This window comes from Erpetoichthys calabaricus, chromosome 8, assembly GCF_900747795.2.
Source record: "Erpetoichthys calabaricus chromosome 8, fErpCal1.3, whole genome shotgun sequence".
Taxonomy (NCBI): Eukaryota; Metazoa; Chordata; class Cladistia; order Polypteriformes; family Polypteridae; genus Erpetoichthys; species Erpetoichthys calabaricus.
In genome coordinates this window covers 135800677-135821323 of record NC_041401.2, presented here as the reverse complement: position 1 = coordinate 135821323, position 20647 = coordinate 135800677, and the positions used below count along the sequence as shown (strand labels likewise).

General features: G+C 38.1%; 1 protein-coding gene across 2 annotated transcripts in view; it reads right to left on the bottom strand.

Annotated features, from left to right (window-relative positions):
- Positions 1-20647, bottom strand: part of LOC114656749 (uncharacterized protein C2orf80-like) — a 76186-nt gene that overhangs the window by 43545 nt on the left and 11994 nt on the right. The window lies entirely within an intron of this gene.

Here is a 20647-nt window from a genome sequence, read left to right as displayed (position 1 = left end):
TGGTCATTTGCCTAATTTAAAAACAAGTGGTACATTGTTTTTATTACTAGATTTAAGTAGTAGCAAAAGAAAATGCATATAAATTGGATTTATTCATCCATTTATCCATTTTCCTAACCCCCTTATCCAGGGCAGGGGCGCAGGGCAGCTGGAGCCTCTCTCAGCAATCATAGTGAACAAGGCAGTAAGAACACCTGGACAGGGTGAACACACACACACACACGGGCTAATTTAGTAATGTCAAATCATCTAACTTTCATGTCTTTGGATTGTATAAGGAAACCGGACCACCCAGGTTGGGTGGGGTGGGGTTAACCATGTGGAACCAGGGAGAACATGCAAACTCCACGCAGGGAGTACCCAGGATGCAAAATCCAATCTCCTTATTGCAAGGCAGCAGCAGTGCCACTGGACCACAGTGACATAAATTGGGTTTATGTGCTGTATATTTTCATTAATTTAGCTGGTGCTTTGATACAGAGAGACTTCTGAAAACAAATTGGAAATAAAAGACCATAATACATTTGTTATTATACTGCATTTCTACAAGTGGAGCACTGCTATGTTAAGTGACTTGCTCAGGGTCATAGAATAAGTCAGTCTTGGTTATTGAACCAGTTTCAGTTTTAAATTGGAGGTCACAGTGTATATAGACACTTTAAAGATATACTTCTAGGTATAAGAAATATAATACTTAATAGTAACAATAGATACAACAGATTGTAATCACACTTGTAATACTCTTTCATTATCATTTCAGGTATTTTTCATCTCAAATTTTTTATCAGCTTCTGTGACTGCCAAATGTGCAAGTCTCCAGGATCCTGGATTCTGAACTGTGACGTTTTCAATGATGTCCACCATTGTACTAAAGATTTTGAGCTCTGCTTGTCTAATGTTTTGCACCTACTGTACATACCTGGCTGTAAATGGAAAACCATAAGCTTAATAGGAGTATTTTATGAATCAATCTAAGTTTAAGACATCCTAAAAATAAGTTACTCTTTACAGAGGACTTGCGGAAAGATTTTAAAATGAAGCATAGTTTCAGCAAAAGAGAGTTCAAAGATCTGAGAATGAAACTCTGATAGCTAAATATGTATAAATTGAGTTTTATTTTTTATCTACCATCTTGAAACGTCAACTGCCTCATGACATAATGCCAAATATAATTCATATAAAGCCAATGCTAATTATATTTCTAAGAGTAAATGTTTCCTTATGGCTGATATTTGTCATTTTAGTCAAGAAGGTGAATTTATATTGTGTCTGTTCTTGCACCATATAGAGTACACAGAACGAGCTGTACACAAACTGCAGTGTTTGTTGGTCTTGTGCAAGATTTATATTTCATACACTTAACAGATGTTACTACCTATCATAAAGTAATGTTATCAAAATGTGTTTGCACTGAGAAATATGCAACATAAAGGTGCACTGTGTACAAATGTTGAATTTCAGGGAGCAGGATGGAAACCAGTGGAAGAGGTAAGCTTACATTTATGCAAGACATCGATCCAATACTGATAATACTTTTCGTGAATAGGTGGCTCTATTTTGAGAGAAGGCACTTAGGCAAATTTCTTTTAAAATATAAGAATTTTTGAAATGCCATTCAGTCCATCAAGCCGGTTTGGTGTGATAATACTGTTTATCAATTGTTGCAACATTGCACTCACGTTTATTTAAAAGCTTTCAAGAACCATGCTTTAGCTACTTCTCTATGGCTCAGTAGTCTATTTCATATTCCAATGGACCTTTGTGCAAAGAAATGCTTTCTGATTTCTGTCTCAAATAGTCTTTTCCTAAATTTCTGCTTGTACATGACTCAGCATTTACTGAAATAATTAGTTCTGATCAACTTAATGATTCAATGTTTCTTAAATATTTTGAAGTCCAGGATTAGGTCCCCACAGAGTCTTGTCTTTTTAAAGACTTAAATTTCAGTTCTCTCTTCCTGTCAGAGAAGAACGTGCCCTTTAGTACAAGAATTGATTGGGGTTTCCTTCTGTGCACTCCTTTAAGTTACATATTTTCTTTTGTAGAATGGTGACAGAGTCATAGCACTTTGCATTTTTTCTCATTTATATTAAACAAGATTTTCCAAGTATTTGCCTGGTTCTCAAGATTGTCCATATTATTTTTAATCGTTTAGGCTTCACCTCCAGAACAAAATATAAAGTTTGGTAAACAACCTTATTTCTGAATTTGACTCCAGGGTTAGAATGTAAAATAGCAGCATAGCAAAAGCACATTTTGTTGAGAGCTGATAGGACCAAACCAAGCCATTGATGTCAAAAAGAGTCAGATAGAACACTTAAACAGTCAAATTCCTACTGTATCAAGTTCTTCCATTTTGAAAACGAGTTTTCGTTGTACATTTAACTCACAAAATACTTCCATATAGAATAACAGATACATGATATATATGTATCTGTCCATTATAGAACAAAGCTGGCACTGTCCTGTTTGCTAAACTTTCAATGGCACAGAATGACCTTTTACTTAAAGAACAGACTCAAGTGAGATGCAAAATACTGGATGACAGTTGCAGCCTTTCCCCAAAGTATTCTACAACCCCAATTCCAATGAAGTTGGGACGTTGTGTAAAACATAAATAAAACAGAATACAATGATTTGCAAATCCTTTTCAACCTATATTCAATTGAATACACTACGAAGAAAAGATATCGAATGTTCAAACTGATAAACTTTATTGTTGTTTTGCAAATCTTCACTCATTTTGAATTTGATGCCTGCAACACGTTCCAAAAAAGCTGGAACAGGGGCAGTAAAAGACTGGGAAAGTTGAGGAATGTTCAAAAAACACCTGTTTTGAACATTCCACAGGTGAACAGGTTAATTGGAAACCGGTGTTTGTCATGATTGGGTTTAAAGGGAGCATCCCCAAAAGGCTCAGTTGTTCAAAAGCAAGGATAGGGCGAGGTTCACCACTTTGTGAACAACTGCGTGGGCAAATAGTCTAGCAGTTTAAGAACAACGTTTCTCAATGTACAATTGCAAGGAATCTAGGGATTTCATCATCTACTGTCCATAATATCATCAAAAGATTCAGAGAATCTGGAGAAATCTCTGCACGTAAGCGGCAAGGCCGAATACCAACATTGGATGCCCGTGACCTTCGATCCCTCAGGCGGCACTGCATTAAAAACCGATATCATTCTGTAAAGGATATTACCACGTGGGCTCAGGAATACTTCAGAAAACCATTGTCAGTTAACACAGTTCGTTGCTACATCTACAAGTGCAAGTTAAAACTTATATCAACAACACCCAGAAACGCCGCTGGCTTCTCTGGGCCCGAGGTCATCTGAGATGGACTGACGCAAAGTGGAAAAGTGTGCTGTGGTCTGACAAGTCCACATTTCAAATTGTTTTTGGAAATCATGGACGTCGTGTCCTCCGGGCCAAAGAGGAAAAGGACCATCCGGATTGTTATCAGCGCAATGTTCAAAAGCCAGCATCTGTGATGGTATGGGGGTGTGTTAGTGCCCATGGCATGGGTAACTTGCATATCTGTGAAGGCACTATTAATGCTGAAAGGTACATGCAGGTTTTGGAGCAACATATGCTGCCATCCAAGCGACGTCTTTTTCAGGGACGTCCCTGCTTATTTCAGCAGGACAATGCAAAGCCACATTCTGCATGTGTTACAACAGTGTGGCTTCGTAGTAAAAGAGTGCGGGTACTAGACTGGCCTGCCTGCACTCCAGATCTGTCTCCCATTGAAAATGTGTGGCACATTATGAAGCGCAAAATACGACAAAGGAGACCCCGGACTGTTGAGCAACTGAAGTTGTACATCAAGCAAGAATGGGAAAGAATTCCACCTACACAGCTTCAACAATTAGTGTCCTCAGTTCCCAAATGCTTATTGAGTGTTGTTAAAAGAAAAGGTGATATAATACAGTGGTAAACATGCCCCTGTCCCAGCTGTTTTGGAACGTATTGCAGGCATCAAATTCAAAATGAGTGAAGATTTGCAAAACAACAATAAAATTTATCAGTTTGAACATTCGATATCTTGTCTTTGTAGTGTATTCAATTGAATATAGGTTGAAAAGGATTTGCAAATCATTGTATTCTGTTTTTATTTATGTTTTACACAACGTCCCAACTTCATTGGAATTGGGGTTGTACATGGACACTTATGTTAATTATTAATCTGAACTAAGATGGTTCTACAACTCTAGAATTTTCCAACATCTGTTTCGCTAGCTATCTGAATTCCATTTGATAACCAGTGGTATTAATCAGAGATGAGTTGGCATTTTTGCAGGTTTTACCAGACCAAGAGTTTTCTGGAAGGACATTCATCTTAAACTTCTTACCTCAAGCTGAACGCTTTCTCACACTGATCGATACCTATCAGCTGGAAATAACCTAGGCCTAAAGGTGGAGTCTGATCTAATCAGCTGAATTATAGCTTCCTTGAAAAGGCTATTACTACTTCTTTAACTGGATCCTGAATATTCTCTGCTCTCAGTATTTGTAAATACTGTGTTCTCAAAGGTTTTATGACTATTAACCTCATTAACTCTATCGGCTCTTCCAAGCCCATTTTACTGGAAGAGGAGGCCAAACTTCAAGCAGATGCATTTATTAGACAGGCTCTTAGAAGACGGTCATCACATTGGAAGGTTTTCCTTAAAGAGTTTTATATTTTCCTATAAAGATGCAGAGACTGGGCAAGAAGCTTCTCTTCCAGACAGACAGCCAAAGACTTGCTCTCTCATGTTTAATTATTATTTTGAAAGAAGCTCAATTATAATTATATCAAGTATATAAACTTTTAAAAATTTTTGACAAAAAAACAGTACCTTAATCCCAGGGCATAACACAAAACCCTCTTCTTAGCCACCTGCATGTTTCACCATGAAATGGTTGACAGATGTTACATCAAAAGATTCAAAGAGGAAACACTAAATGAAAACGCTTATAAAGTGAAGGAACTGCAGAAAAAAACTTTAAATAAGCCAAGCATGGCCTCTTCTGTCTTGTGACTTTAAGTCAGTAGATAAAATTGCTTGCCATATTTATATATTTTTTATGTTTATGAGTAAATGTTTGTCATTATAATGTTTCCTATATGAGTGCTGTTCAGTTACCTTGATACAAGTCTAAAAATCAGGAATCTCTTTCCCAAGAAAACATTAAGGATAATACTGCAGCAGGACGGTCTTACAGAAATGTCTAATTGGAGTCATTTTTGACATTGCCAAAAGCAAAACTGATAATTCATTCATTCACTGATCAACATGAAATATTTTTCTATAAAAAACTAACACACTCAAAGATATCTTGAGTTAATGAAGGATGATTGGGACATTATTTAAATTTTTTCTCTTCAGAATCTTTCTGTTGATCCATTAAAATGTCATCATTAATAAGGAGCAGTGTCTTGTTCAATTTAATAATTTTTAGCAACAAAGAGTCAAAAAAATTAATCTGTGTTCATTTCCTGACCACACATTTTGTTTACAGTAATATGTACAGTAAAGGAACGTGTGGACAAATGGGTGTCCTGGCCTGGTTGGTTAATGATGTCTTTCCTAGTTCGGAGGCCATTGGACTGGAAGGAAAAAGGGAGACTGGCTGAAAAAGCCAATATATTCCTCCAGTACACTGGATGGCAGCATCCATCTGGTATGAGTCTTGTATGGACACCTGCAGGGCTGCATGGGAGATGTACATAGGGTAGGCAGCCCTGCTGGCATCCATGGGTGCCGCCAGAAGGAGCCATTCCACTGTCAGGGAGAGATTCAGGTTAAAAAGGAGCTCTTCACCTCTCTCAGGGGAGCCAGAGTCAGGAGAGGAGTCAGGAAAAGCACACTGGAGTAGTTATATGCGGGGACTTTATGTCAAAATGATTTATTACCTTAAGCCCAGCCCCTTTTGGTTGTCATTAAGCCCCGCACCTTTTTGATGGATGTGTGACCCTTCCTTGAACCCTCCCCAGGGACCCGTCAAGGGGGGTTTTGATGGATGTGTGACCCTTCCTTAACCCGCCCCCACCCCCTGTTTACCACCCATGAAACTGTCAAGGGGCTTTTGATGGATGTGTGCCCCTTCCTTGAACCCGCCTCCACCCCCTGTTTACCCCCCCATGAAACTGTCAAGAGAGATTTGATGGATGTGTGCCCCTTCCTTCACCCCGACCCCCCTCTCCCAAGGACAAGTCTAGGCATGTCAGGGCCGTCGACATGTGCCCAGGTATGAAGGACCTGCCTCTGCCTCGGCTCCCGGTCACGCAGGCCCTGATGACTGGCCCCTTCCACTTCCTTGCCCACTTCTCCCGAGAACAGGCCCAGAGCATGTTCCAGCCGGAGCTGTCTACCTTATAGCCTTTTCTGCCTCTACTGTTTTGGGTAAGAACTCCTGTATTTAAAATATCTATTACTTTAAATATCTATCTAAACTTTGGTTTAGCACTTGTAAACCGTTTTTTATTTTATCTAAGTCAAGCAGAGAAAGACCCCAGACAGTCTCTGCGCTGTCCATGCTGTTAGCAGGCATGAGAGCGGAGCAGGCAGCCTCTGTGTGATGCCCCAGGAGGGCCGAAGCTCCAAGCGTACACGCAGGGTTGCGTGTGTAGTTCGAAATATGAGCAGCGGCTCTCTCTGTCTACACAGCAGAGTACCTGGGTCTCTAAAAAGCTGACAGTCTCTGAGCCCCTGCGAGCAGGCACGTGTCAATAGCTGGAACCCCCCCTCCTGCTGCATTTTGCACACGCATCCTTATCAGTATCTGGGCATAGCTGCAAACACTATGAGCCCGGAGCTCCGCTAGATACCGCCCCCTAACCCCTCCCTGCTGTGTTCTGCGCGCGCACTCGAGTACGTACTGTTTAGGGACTGAGTTCTGCGCAGGTGCGAACTGTCCAGGGCCTATAGCTGAAAGATATCGGGCGTCCCGCTGGGGGAAACCCTTGTGAGTTCGCTTGCAATCTCACACCCCATCCCCCTTGATGGCTGAACGGCCAGACCTTCTGTACATGATATGTAAAGGTTGTACACAGTTAAAGGATTTTAAAAATCATACGCAGTTAAATAATAGGCAACAGGGACCTTTTATAGCCGTTTGAGACGTATAAAAAAAAATCAAGCGTTGGATGTATAATTTATATAAAACAATCCCTTTTCCATCCCATTTTAAATATAGTTCGATATAAGCCCATGATATGTAAAGGATTTTAAAAATCATACACAAATAATAGGCAACAGGGCCCTTTTAAAGAATATTTGAAACGTCTAAAAAAATCAAGCCTCAGCTGTATATTTTATATAATAAAGTATATCTTTAAAAAGCCCTATTCCATCCAAGTTAGATCGCCTTAAACAGATCGGACCTCTGGGGATAGAGAAATGCGTTTTAAAGCACTCTTTGGTAAAGCCTTTGGGAGCAATTCACACCTCACAGGGCATCTGTTGAGGCCCCAGTGGCCAGGCCAGATCTTTAAACCCAGGTCAGATCATTCGGGGGTCAGTGTGAAAAAACTGCCTTACCTTGTGGCATGCAAAGGTGACTTTTTAAAAAATACAGGACTTTTCGGTGTCCGGCTTTGCTCTCAAATCCCTCAGCTATTAGCAAAGTCATGGGTGGCACAGCAGAAGGGTTTCTGAACCATTTCTTAGTGAATTTATTTTGATCTATTTGCATATCAGCTCCCTGTTTCCTGATTATCACATAGTGTGAGAAAAGGACATTCTGAGAAGCAGTTTCAGAGAGCCATCTCCACTCCAACTATTTTAGACCGATTTCTCAACTACCAACTTGCTGTCTGTAAGATCCCTTCCTCCGACCCCAACCTGTTCGTGAGTGCCCAGAACGTAACGTCTGTTCATGGATTGTACTTCACTTTTCAAGGTAATGCATGAGATAACTAGTTTGAAATACAGTAAGCCTTGTAAAAATCACACAGACGTATGCCGCAGTTCCCTTTTAAATCACGTTTGAGACGTATAAAAAAATCTGACCTGGGTGATTGCTGGATGATACCAAGAATGATACCAAGGATGTATATATAGAGGCAGGGTTTAAAAATGCAGGCAGGCTGTGAATTAGCTGTGGCATAGTTAAGAGCTCAGTATTCTGAAATACGTGCATTTGTGAAATGCGTACTCTTTCGAATCGGAATCCCGCTGTAACCGGTTGTTTTCTGTACGGATCCACCTGTTTTTAAAAGTCTGAGGTAACGAAACATTTTTACTTTATAAACTCTCATTTGGATAGCCAGTTGGAGACAGCCTCCAAGGATGAACAGCGACCAGGAGCTTAATGTAACTGTGTTTTCATTCCTCTAAATGAAATGTAATTATTTTAATACAGCCTAGTAGCCCCAAAGTCCGGATGATTTTTAGACGTATCAAGTGTATTGTTGAATAATGGGGTAAATGAATAGTATAAGATGTACCTGTATGTATGAGATTATATCTTAATACACAGGGAAGCTGAGACCTGGCTGTCTGTTTTTATTTACATCTTTAAAAAGTTTGTATGTATACATTTTTCTGTGGTACCTGTTTCTTTATCCGCTTTTTTCACAAAGGTCAGGTATCTTTGTAAGACGGTCGTATAAAGTTTTACTTTTGCATCGGAGCTCAAGTCACCGCATTCAAGTATGAATTTCATTTGTTTATTCAGTTCCATTTCCATAGCGTTTAAAAGGTTGCTGGAAGCCGGAGCTTTCCGCCGCATTGTAGCCTTTTGTTTTCGAGGTACTAGGCACATCCTGCACGTGTATTCATATTTATCCTCTTGAACCTATTAAACTAGTAATGAAAGGAATGGCCATGCTTATGATGATTTTGAATTTTTTGCTTAGCTCATTTCTATAACATAGGAGCCTTTTGACAAAGGAAAACTCTGTAAATACACTTGTGCATTTAAACGGAGATTTATAAGAAAGCAGGTTTCTACCTTATCCCAGTTTTGTACGTGCATTTAAAAGCACTCACTGTTACACTAGCACAAAATTGATATTTTCTGTCTACTCAAAAAACTAAAATTATTTCTATTAACACAGGTGATAATTAGAAAACATTTTACTATTTTTAATTAAAAAGTTAAAAACAGAAAAGCCCAATTATGATTTTTGTTTTGTCATGGGAGGGTCCTAGGGTGACACTTTTCCCCTTTATACTCTTTCTTACATAGACATTAACACATATTCTTACCAAAATAGTTCATCACTTCCCAATTCCTATAACTTTAGGTAATTAGACAGAGCTCCATAACAGGCAAGAGAAAAAGAAAAGTATTATAGGTCAAATACACAGTGCCATAAAACAAAAGAAAAATAAAGTGTGAACACCACACAACCTGGTATTGCTAGATGTTTCGTTTTTTCCAGGTGACCCTTTTTTTTTTTTTTTGCGTTGTGTGAGATATCAGCCATAAGTCAAAATCTTTCCTTTATTCTTTTTTGATCAGCTTTTATACTGATTTTATAAAGCTAATCTAGGTATGATTTGGTCATCTTGTCTCCAAGACAACTTTACCTTTATTACATTTAAATGTCTTGTCTCTGAAAATTCATAGCTCATACGCTTCTGCTCTTAGAGCCAGGAGGCTATAGTGCGGTGTGCTTGTTTAACTAGAGGCAAGGGTTGTAAGAAGCGCTCTTCTGCACATCCGATGTTCATTGAACTAAAATCATGTTTTTAAAATCAGCAGCTTTAGCTCATGCTAGTGACCTCATAAATGGGAGCCAGCAGCTCAGCATGTTTGTATAGCTCACAAAATAGCAGAGCTAATTACTCTTTTTGCTTAAACTAATTATCAAATATTCAGGTAATTCTTAATTAAACACTAAAGCATTAGTGAACAAAATACATTTTCAGTAGCCAAGTAAAATGACCAGTTGCTTTAACATGAAAATAAAACATCTTTATCAAATAAAGCATCTAAAAACATCTTTGTAAAGGTCCAATTTTAAAACATTTTAAGAAAAATCCTTGTTTCCAAAAGAGTTCTGTCCATTTTTTCCAACAGTTTTTTTGACTGATCTTTGAAATCATCAGTGCCTTTCTGATCACATCCACCCCAAACATAGCATATAACTTAATTTCTGTACTGTACTCACTTTAAATGATAATAGCCAGTATAAGGTTCCTAAAGGAACTGGAGATATCTGATATCTTCTATCATATATCTTTTTTTTTTGCAAGCCCAAGTAATTCAGATTCTGCTCACAACACAAATGTACGGTTATTTTTTTCTCAAATGGCCAAATCTTTGTCATGCTAATCATGAAAAAAAAAATAACAAAAGTCAGATTTTATTCTCATTACAGTTTATTTGCATATTTTATTATACATACTTAACTTTTATCTCTATATTTATTTTTGTAGTATCAGAATGTAGTTTAAGTTAATTTGTTTTGGGTTCAATAGATGTGTTTTTCATATTTTCGATTCTTGTTTCCTTTTTTTCACATCTTTGCGCCCCCTAGGTGGGGCCCGCCCCACAGTTTGAGAATCACTGTTGTAGGGGGGTTATTTGTAAAACACTCTGTGGCACTTCAAGCTAAATTAGATTCCCTCGGTTATTCAGCTGTCCATCGGTGTTACATTTTTGTTATAAATTGTATTTAGTCTCTCTTTATTTACTAAACATTTTATACGATGATTAGAAAACAGTTATCTTGTTCAGGCTTTAATTTAAATCAGCATTTTCATCAACAGGTTATAACCACTTTGGTACGCAGGGTGCTTTGTATAATACAAAGTTTTAGAAATTCTGTTAACGCTTGGTAAGAGCCTTCCATTTTACATCAGTTATGAGCCCCTGAAAAATAAGAATGATTATAGTATGTTATAGGAGCCTATACACTATAGGGCTGATGATTAGGCTTATTTTGGACACGTTAGGCAATTCAGGAAGGAAAATGTTTTAGTGAATATTTACATAATATCTATTATATGTGTTAACACAAGGATTAAAATTTTACTAAAACTGTGAGGTTTTATTCTTTCTTTATGTAGTCCAGGTTACATAGGACAGTTATCCTTGAAAACTGCTTTTCCCCTCTGTTTGTGAAAAAGCACCCTTTGTTTTAGTAGCATTCAGGGTGAAGGGGATGTAAGTTTGAACTGGGATTCCAAGAGTCAACAAGTGTCTGCAATCTTCTTGAATATGAGTCAAAGGACCAGGGTTTGTGCAATGATCACGGTCAGGGGCAGAGTTAAGCTAGACATTATTATTCCAAAATGAAACATTGACTCGCCCATATCACAAATATAAGATAGTAAAAACTAAAATTTACAAATACTAAGTCACAGAGGAGATTAAAAAACATATTAAGACCGGATCAACAAGGGATTAGATTACCCCAAGCTCACAACACACTACAACAGAACCTACGTGTTCTGCGGTATATTATCAGTTAAACTGTCATCTGTTTAGGCAGTTCCACGGGGTTGCAAAGAGTTGGGGAAAACATTATTTCACATCTGCTAGTATGGTGCTAATTAACATTAGCCTGTTATTGTTAGAATCTTTAGCACTAAAAGTGAGGTGTGTGTTCCTCCTGATTCAGGAAGAACATTAAATATTGGAGTTTAGAATATTAACTAGACTGGTAGTCAATTTAAGTCAAGTTAATTATGCAGTAAATAATCACATGAAAAAGTGGAGTTATAAAGGAGTTATTACAATTTGAAAACTGCCGTGATATATAAAAAAACATTGATAGATGACAAAACCAGCATGAAAAGAAACCTTTTGAAATAAATAATAAGCTTTTTTGACATGTGCAGTCTGGAATAGTCTGAATATGTCTTAGAGAGTTAATTTTTAAATAAAACATATTAAAAATATTAAAACTGAATAAAGCACAGAAGTAGCCTTTAATGATATCCATTAGTGTTAAGTATTATCAAGCACTGGGTTCTGTTTATAAGATTTATTTAATTTAGTTATAAGCAAAATGATTGGCTGGCTGCATCTTGCTTTGAAATTAACCATAGTTTGATACAGCTTTAAGAATTAGAATGCAAGACGAACCTATATACTTAATAACAAATGTTGCTGTTTCAATAGGGATATTTTGGATCTCTGTTTTATTTTAACCTTTTGACAAGAAACCCCTGGACAGGGTCATATACCACATATATTGAAAATGAACAGTGCCGACATGCTAACTAAATAGATATAATCTAAGATATTTTAGAATATGGACCTCTGCGCTAACCCCATGATTCTGACAAACTAAAGGGTCTCCACTTAATTGTCAAACTTTCCACGGGGCTGTGGATCTTGTAATGGAGAGTGTAAAAGATTCTATAATCTTTACTCTGTAAAGGTCAATATGATGGAGATGTAGCGCCTGTGTCCATAGTGTTAACCAATCATAGGACATGATGTTCAAAATTCACCTAGGGTTTTTCCGAAGAGATGGGACAAGTGCGGCGTGTGTTCTGTATTCTCTTTTCTGTATTAACTATTCACAATGACCATACTCCCGAGACCTTAGGCCTTTTTATGTAGAAGTACATTTCACAGACCTGAATAAGAGACACCCCTCAAAATGCTCTTGACACAAAGGAGGACCAATCAGGCGGGTGGGAATCTCTTTTCAAAGAGTCTTTGCTCCCCCAAGGACCACCGCATTCTCAGAGTTATAATATGCTTTTTCCAAGACCTGCTCCATCCTCGACGGTGAAAGAAATTAGGGTTAGGGTTTAAAAATCAAATGGTACTTTATTGGTCATTTTCAAAAACAATATAAAAATTCAGAGAGGTTTTACCAACCACTTCAAAACATAATATTACAACTCAACAGCCTGTTTAAAAGCCGACAAAAGCATATGATATCACCGATACATTCACTTCAGACACTTCATCTGATTTTCTATGTCTTATACCCCGTAAAACCTAAAGGTCCATCAGACCTATCCGGTCCAGAAAAATGGCTTTTGGAGAAAGCCTCAGCTATTTCAAGTATTTTTGAGTAAAAGTCATTGTCTGTGTCATGAAAGTCTTGTACTATAGCCTCCTTAATAGAATATTCATTTTTTTCCGATCGTCGACAGGATTTTGTACAAAGGCGTGAATCTGGTGAAAAGGCAGAAAGATGTTGAAGCAACCCAGAGTCTTGATGACAAGGCTCCTGAGCCACGGTTTGCGGAAAACAGACAGCAGATGCTGCTGAGCCGGTCCGTCTCAAACAGACACGTAGGCTGTGCCTGGCTGGGTTGGTCTATTTAACATCCCTGACCAGTACTTTTAGGTACCGATCCACTATTATATCCGGCAGAGCCGCCATCCAACTCTTCCCCAGCTTCAGAGCCTTTTGAAATGTTTTGCCCAGGTTCCGCCAGTTTGTTCAAGGACCATGCCACATAATCCGCATCCTTGGATGATATTTTCCAAGCGGCCGGAGCCTCTAACAGGTCTTACACGACCTCTTCTTGTTGCCTGGCTTGAATGGCTATCTCCTCAACCCTTGCTAGACTCCCCAGAACATCATTAGCAGGTACAAAAATGTCAGGTACTGCGCGGTTCTCCAGGAAACTATCTGACCAATACATATCACCAGGGGCAGGTAACGGAGGCTCAGGCTCCTAGATCTGGTCAGTTGAAGGCATAAGAAGGTACGGCCAAGAAGGCTGGTCCTCGGAGTCGGGCATGATAGCCTCACGTCAAAACAGGCCATCGTAGGGGACCGTCTGGTCCGTAGACCGTCATGCCTGATCATAGCCGGTAGGTGCTGATTGTTAACCGTTCAAAACACGTCATTGAAAAAAGTTTTTTATAGCCTGGCAAATCATGGCCGCTTGGGGAGGCAAAGACTCTTTGAAAAGAGACTCCCACCCGCCTGATTGGTCCTCCTTTGTGTTAAGAGCATTTTGAGGGGTGTCTCTTATTCAGGTCTGTGAAATGTACTTCTACATAAAAAGGCCTAAGGTCTCGGGAGTATGGTCATTGTGAATAGTTAATACAGAAAAGAGAATACAGAACACACGCCGCACTTGTCCCATCTCTTCGGAAAAACCCTAGGTGAATTTTGAACATCATGTCCTATGATTGGTTAACACTGCGGACACAGGCGCTACATCTCCATCATATTGACCTTTACAGAGTAAAGATTATAGAATCTTTTACACTCTCCATTACAAGATCCACAGCCCTGTGGAAAGTTTGACAATTAAGTGGAGACCCTTTAGTTTGTCAGAATCATGGGGTTAGCGCAGAGGTCCATATTCTAAAATATCTTAGATTATATCTATTTAGTTAGCATGTCAGCACTGTTCATTTTCAATATATGTGGTATATGACCCTGTCCAGGGGTTTCTTGTCAAAAGGTTAAAATAAAACAGAGATCCAAAATATCCCTATTGAAACAGCAACATTTGTTATTAAGTATATAGGTTCGTCTTGCATTCTAATTCTTAAAGCTGTATCAAACTATGGTTAATTTCAAAGCAAGATGCAGCCAGCCAATCATTTTGCTTATAACTAAATTAAATAAATCTTATAAACAGAACCCAGTGCTTGATAATACTTAACACTAATGGATATCATTAAAGGCTACTTCTGTGCTTTATTCAGTTTTAATATTTTTAATATGTTTTATTTAAAAATTAACTCTCTAAGACATATTCAGACTATTCCAGACTGCACATGTCAAAAAAGCTTATTATTTATTTCAAAAGGTTTCTTTTCATGCTGGTTTTGTCATCTATCAATGTTTTTTTATATATCACGGCAGTTTTCCAAATTGTAATAAGTCCTTTATAACTCCACTTTTTCATGTGATTATTTACTTAATAATTAACTTTTATTTATTTAATTATTTTGGCACAAATGTCCTTACCATCAAGAATACAAGTCTAGTTAATATTCTAAACTCCAATATTTAATGTTCTTCCTGAATCAGGAGGAACACACACCTCACTTTTAGTGCTAAAGATTCTAACAATAACAGGCTAATGTTAATTAGCACCATACTAGCAGATGTGAAATAATGTTTTCCCCAACTCTTTGCAACCCCGTGGAACTGCCTAAACAGATGACAGTTTAACTGATAATATACCGCAGAACACATAGGTTCTGTTGTAGTGTGCTGTGAGCTTGGGGTAATCTAATCCCTTGTTGATCCGGTCTTAATATGTTTTTTAATCTCCTCTGTGACTTAGTATTTGTAAATTTTAGTTTTTACTATCTTATATTTGTGATATGGGCAAGTCAGTGTTTCATTTTGGAATAATAATGTCTAGCTTAACTCTGCCCCTGACCGTGATCATTGCACAAACCCTGGTCCTTTGACTCGTATTCAAGAAGATTGCAGACACTTGTTGACTCTTGGAATCCCAGTTCAAACTTACATCCCCTTCACCCTGAATGCTACTAAAACAAAGGGTGCTTTTTCACAAACAGAGGGGAAAAGCAGTTTTCAAGGATAACTGTCCCATGTAACCTGGACTACCTAAAAGAAAGAATAAAACCTCACAGTTTTAGTAAAATTTTAATCCTTGTGTTAACACATATAATAGATATTATGTAAATATTCACTAAAACATTTTCCTTCCTGAATTGCCTAACGTGTCCAAAATAAGCCTAATCATCAGCCCTGTAATGTATAGGCTCCTATAACATACTATAACCATTCTTATTTTTCAGGGGCTCATAACTGATGTAAAATGGAAGGCTCTTACCAAGCGTTAGCAGAATTTCTAAAACTTTGTATTATACAAAGCACCCTGCGTACCAAAGTGGTTATAACCTGTTGATGAAAATGCTGATTTAAATTAAAGCCTGAACAAGATAACTGTTTTCTAATCATCGTATAAAATGTTTAGTAAATAAAGAGAGACTAAATACAATTTATAACAAAAATGTAACACCGATGGACAGCTGAATAACCGAGGGAATCTAATTTAGCTTGAAGTGCCACAGAGTGTTTTACAAATAACCCCCCTACAACAGTGATTCTCAAACTGTGGGGCGGGCCCCACCTAGGGGGCGCAAAGATGTGAAAAAAAGGAAACAAGAATCGAAAATATGAAAAATACATCTATTGAACCCAAAACAAATTAACTTAAACTACATTCTGATACTAGAAAAATAAATATAGAGATAAGATAAAAGTTAAGTATGTATCATAAAATATGCAAATAAACTGTAATGAGAATAAAATCTGACTTTTATTATTTTTTTTTTATGATTAGCATGACAAAGATTTGGCCATTTGAGAAAAAAATAACCGTACATTTGTGTTGTGAGCAGAATCTGAATTACTTGGGCTTGCAAAAAAAAAAAGATATATGATAGAAGATATCAGATATCTCCAGTTCCTTTAGGAACCTTATACTGGCTATTATCATTTAAAGTGAGTACAGTACAGAAATTAAGTTATATGCTATGTTTGGGGTGGATGTGATCAGAAAGGCACTGATGATTCCAAACATCAGTCAAGAAAACTGTTGGAAAAAATGGACAGAACTCTTTTGGAAACAAGGATTTTTCTTAAAATGTTTTTAAATTGGACCTTTACAAAGATGCTTTTAGATGCTTTATTTTCTAAAGATGCTTTATTTTCATGTTAAAGCAACTGGTCATTTTACTTGACTACTGAAAATGTATTTTGTTCACTAATGCTTTAGTGTTTAATTAAGAATTACCTGAATATTTGATAATTAGTTTAAGCAGAAAGAGTAATTAGCTCTGCTATTTTGTGAGCTATACAAACATGCTGAGCTGCTGGCTCCCATTTATGAGGTCACTAGCATGAGCTAAAGCTGCTGATTTTAAAAACATGATTTTAGTTCAATGAACTTTGGATGTGCAGAAGAGCGCTTCTTACAACCCTTGCCTCTAGTTAAACAAGCACACCGCACTATAGCCTCCTGGCTCTAAGAGCAGAAGCGTATGAGCTATGAATTTTCAGAGACAAGAAATTTAAATGTAATAAAGGTAAAGTTGTCTTGGAGACAGGATGACCACATCATACCTAGATTAGATCCACAATTTCCCAGGACCTAAAATGGGAACTAAACATAAACACAATTGTTAAAAAGGCCCAGCAGAGGTTGTACTTCCTGCGCCAGCTCAGGAAGTTCAACCTGCCTCAGGAGCTGCTCATCCAATTTTACTCTGCAGTAATCCAGTCTGTTCTCTGTTCATCTATCACAGTCTGGTTTGGCTCAGCCACAAAACAGGACAAGAACAGACTTCAACGGAGAGTCAGGATTGCAGAAAAAATCATTGGTGTTGATCTGCCCTCCATTCAAGACTTATACAGATCTCAAGTCAGGAAACGGGCAGAAAACATCATTGCAGACCCATCACACCCTGGTTACAACCTTTTTCAACTTCTTCCCTCTGGTAGGCGCTACAGAGCACTGTAAGCCAAAACTACCAGACATGTGAACAGTTTCTTTCCTCAGGCCATCACTCTCATGAACACTTAAGTCAATCTCACAGCATCAGGGACAATACTAGGTAAAACCGGAGTCCAATTCCTTGTATGTGTACATATACTTGGCCAATAAAGCTGATTCTGATTCTGATTCTGATTAGCTTTATAAAATCAGTATAAAAGCTGATCAAAAAAGAATAAAGGAAAGATCTTGACTTATGGCTGATACCTCACACAACGCAAAAGAAAATGGGTCACCTGGAAAAAACGAAACATCTAGCAATACCAGGTTGTGTGGTGTTCACACTTTATTTTTCTTTTGTTTTATGGCACTGTGTATTTGACCTATAATACTTTTCTTTTTCTCTTGCCTGTTATGGAGCTCTGTCTAATTACCTAAAGTTACAGGAATTGGGAAGTGATGAACTATTTTGGTAAGAATATGTGTTAAGGTCTATGTAAGAAAGAGTATAAAGGGGAAAAGTGTCACCCTGTCATCCCATGATAAAACAAAAATCATAATTGGGCTTTTCTGTTTTTAAGTTTTTAATTAAAAATAGTAAAATGTTTTCTAATTATCACCTGGGGCGGTACGGTGGCGCAGTGGTAGCGCTGCTGCCTCGCAGTTAGGAGACCCGGGTTCACTTCCCGGGTTCTTCCTGCGTGGAGTTTGCATGTTCTCCCCGTGTCTGCGTGGGTTTCCTCCGGGCGCTCCGGTTTCCTCCCACAGTCCAAAGACATGCAGGTTAGGTGGATTGGTGATTCTAAATTGGCCCTAGTGTGTGCTTGGTGTGTGGGTGTGTTTGTGTGTGTCCTGCGGTGGGTTGGCACCCTGCCCAGGATTGGTTCCCTGCCTTGTGCCCTGTGTTGGCTGGGATTGGCTCCAGCGGACCCCCGTGACCCTGTGTTCGGATTCAGCGGGTTGGAAAATGGATGGATGGATGGATTATCACCTGTGTTAATAGAAATAATTTTAGTTTTTTGAGTAGACAGAAAATATCAATTTTGTGCTAGTGTAACAGTGAGTGCTTTTAAATGCACGTACAAAACTGGGATAAGGTAGAAACCTGCTTTCTTATAAATCTCCGTTTAAATGCACAAGTGTATTTACAGAGTTTTCCTTTGTCAAAAGGCTCCTATGTTATAGAAATGAGCTAAGCAAAAAATTAAAAATCATCATAAGCACGGCCATTCCTTTCATTACTAGTATAATAGGTTCGAGAGGATAAATGTGAATACACGTGCAGGATGTGCCTAGTACCTCGAAAACAAAAGGCTCCGGCTTCCAGCGACCTTTTAAACGCTACGGAAATGGAACTGAATAAACAAATGAAATTCATACATGAACGCGGTGACTTGAGCTCCGATGCCAAAGTAAAACTTTATACGACCGTCTTACAAAGATGCCTGACCTTTGTGAAAAAGCGGATAAAGAAACAGGTACCACAGAAAAATGTATACATACAAACTTTTTAAAGATGTAAATAAAAACAGACAGCCAGGTCTCAGCTTCCCTGTGTATTAAGATATAATCTCATACATACAAGTACATCTTATACTATTCATTTACCCCATTATTCAACAATACACTTGATACATCTAAAAATCATCCAGACTTTGGGGCTACTAGGCTGTATTAAAATAATTACATTTCATTTAGAGGAATGAAAACACAGTTGCATTAAGCTCCTGGTCGCTGTTCATCCTTGGAGGCTGTCTCCAACCGGCTATCCAAATGAGAGTTTATAAAGTAAAAATGTTTCGTTACCTCAGACTTTTAAAAACAGGCGGATCCATACAGAAAACAACCGGTTACAGCGGGATTCCGATTCGAAAGAGTACGCATTTCACAAATGCACGTATTTCAGAATACTGAGCTATTAACTATGCCACAGCTAATTCACAGCCTGCCTGCATTTTTAAACCCTGCCTCTAGTTAAACAAGCACACCTCACTATAGCCTCCTGGCTCTAAGAGCAAATCTTTTTTTAGTAACTGTCTTTTGTCTGATTTTAGACAGACCCTGGAAAATAAGTCCGAAGGATAATCTCTGTGTATATATATATATATATATATATATATATATATATATATATATATATATATATATATATATATATATAATATGTAATATATATATGTATACATCCTTGGTATCATTCTTGGTATCATCCAGCAATCACCCAGGTCAGATTTTTTTATACATCTCAAACGTGATTTAAAAGGGAACTGTGGCATACGTCTGAGTGATTTTTACAAGGCTTACTAGTTATCTCATGCATTACCTTGAAAAGTGAAGTACAATCCATGGACAGACGTTATAAGTTCTGGGTGCTCACGAACAGGTTGGGGTCGGAGGAAGGGATCTTACAGACAGCAAGTTGGTAGTTGAGAAATCGGTCTAAAATAGTTGGAGTGGAGATGGCTCTCTGAAACTGCTTCTCAGAATGTCCTTCTTTTCTCACACTATGTGATAATCAGGAAACAAGGAGCTGATATGCAAATAGATCAAAATAAATTCACTAAGAAATGGTTCAGAAACCCTTCTGTTGTGCCACCCGTGACTTTGCTAGTAGCTGAGGGATTTGAGAGCAAAGCCGGACACCGAAAAGTCCTGTATTTTTTAAAAAGTCACCTTTGCATGCCACAAGGTAAGGCAGTTTTTTCACACTGACCCCCGAATGATCTGACCTGGGTTTAAAGATCTGGCCTGGCCCCCGGGGCCTCAACAGACGCCTGTGAGGTGTGAATTGCTCCCAAAGGCTTTGCCAAAGAGTGCTTTAAAACGCATTTCTCTATCCCCAGAGGTCCGATCAGTTTAAGGCGATCTAACTTGGATGGAATAGGGCTTTTTTAAGATATACTTTATTATATAAAATATACAGCCGAGGCTTGATTTTTTTAGATGTCTCAAATGTTCTTTAAAAGGGCCCTGTTGCCTATTATTTGTGTATGATTTTTAAAATCCTTTACATATCATGGGCTTATATCGAACTATATTTAAAATGGGATGGAAAAGGGATTGTTTTATATAAATTATACATCCGACGCTTGATTTTTTTTATACGTCTCAAGCGGGCTATAAAAGGTCCCTGTTGCCTATTATTTAACTGTGTATGATTTTTAAAATCCTTTAACTGTGTACAACTTTTACATATCGTGTACAGAAGGTCTGGCTGTTCAGCCATCAAGGGGGATGGGGTGTGAGATTGCAAGCGAACTCACAAGGGTCTCCCCCAGCGGGACACCCGATATCTTACAGCT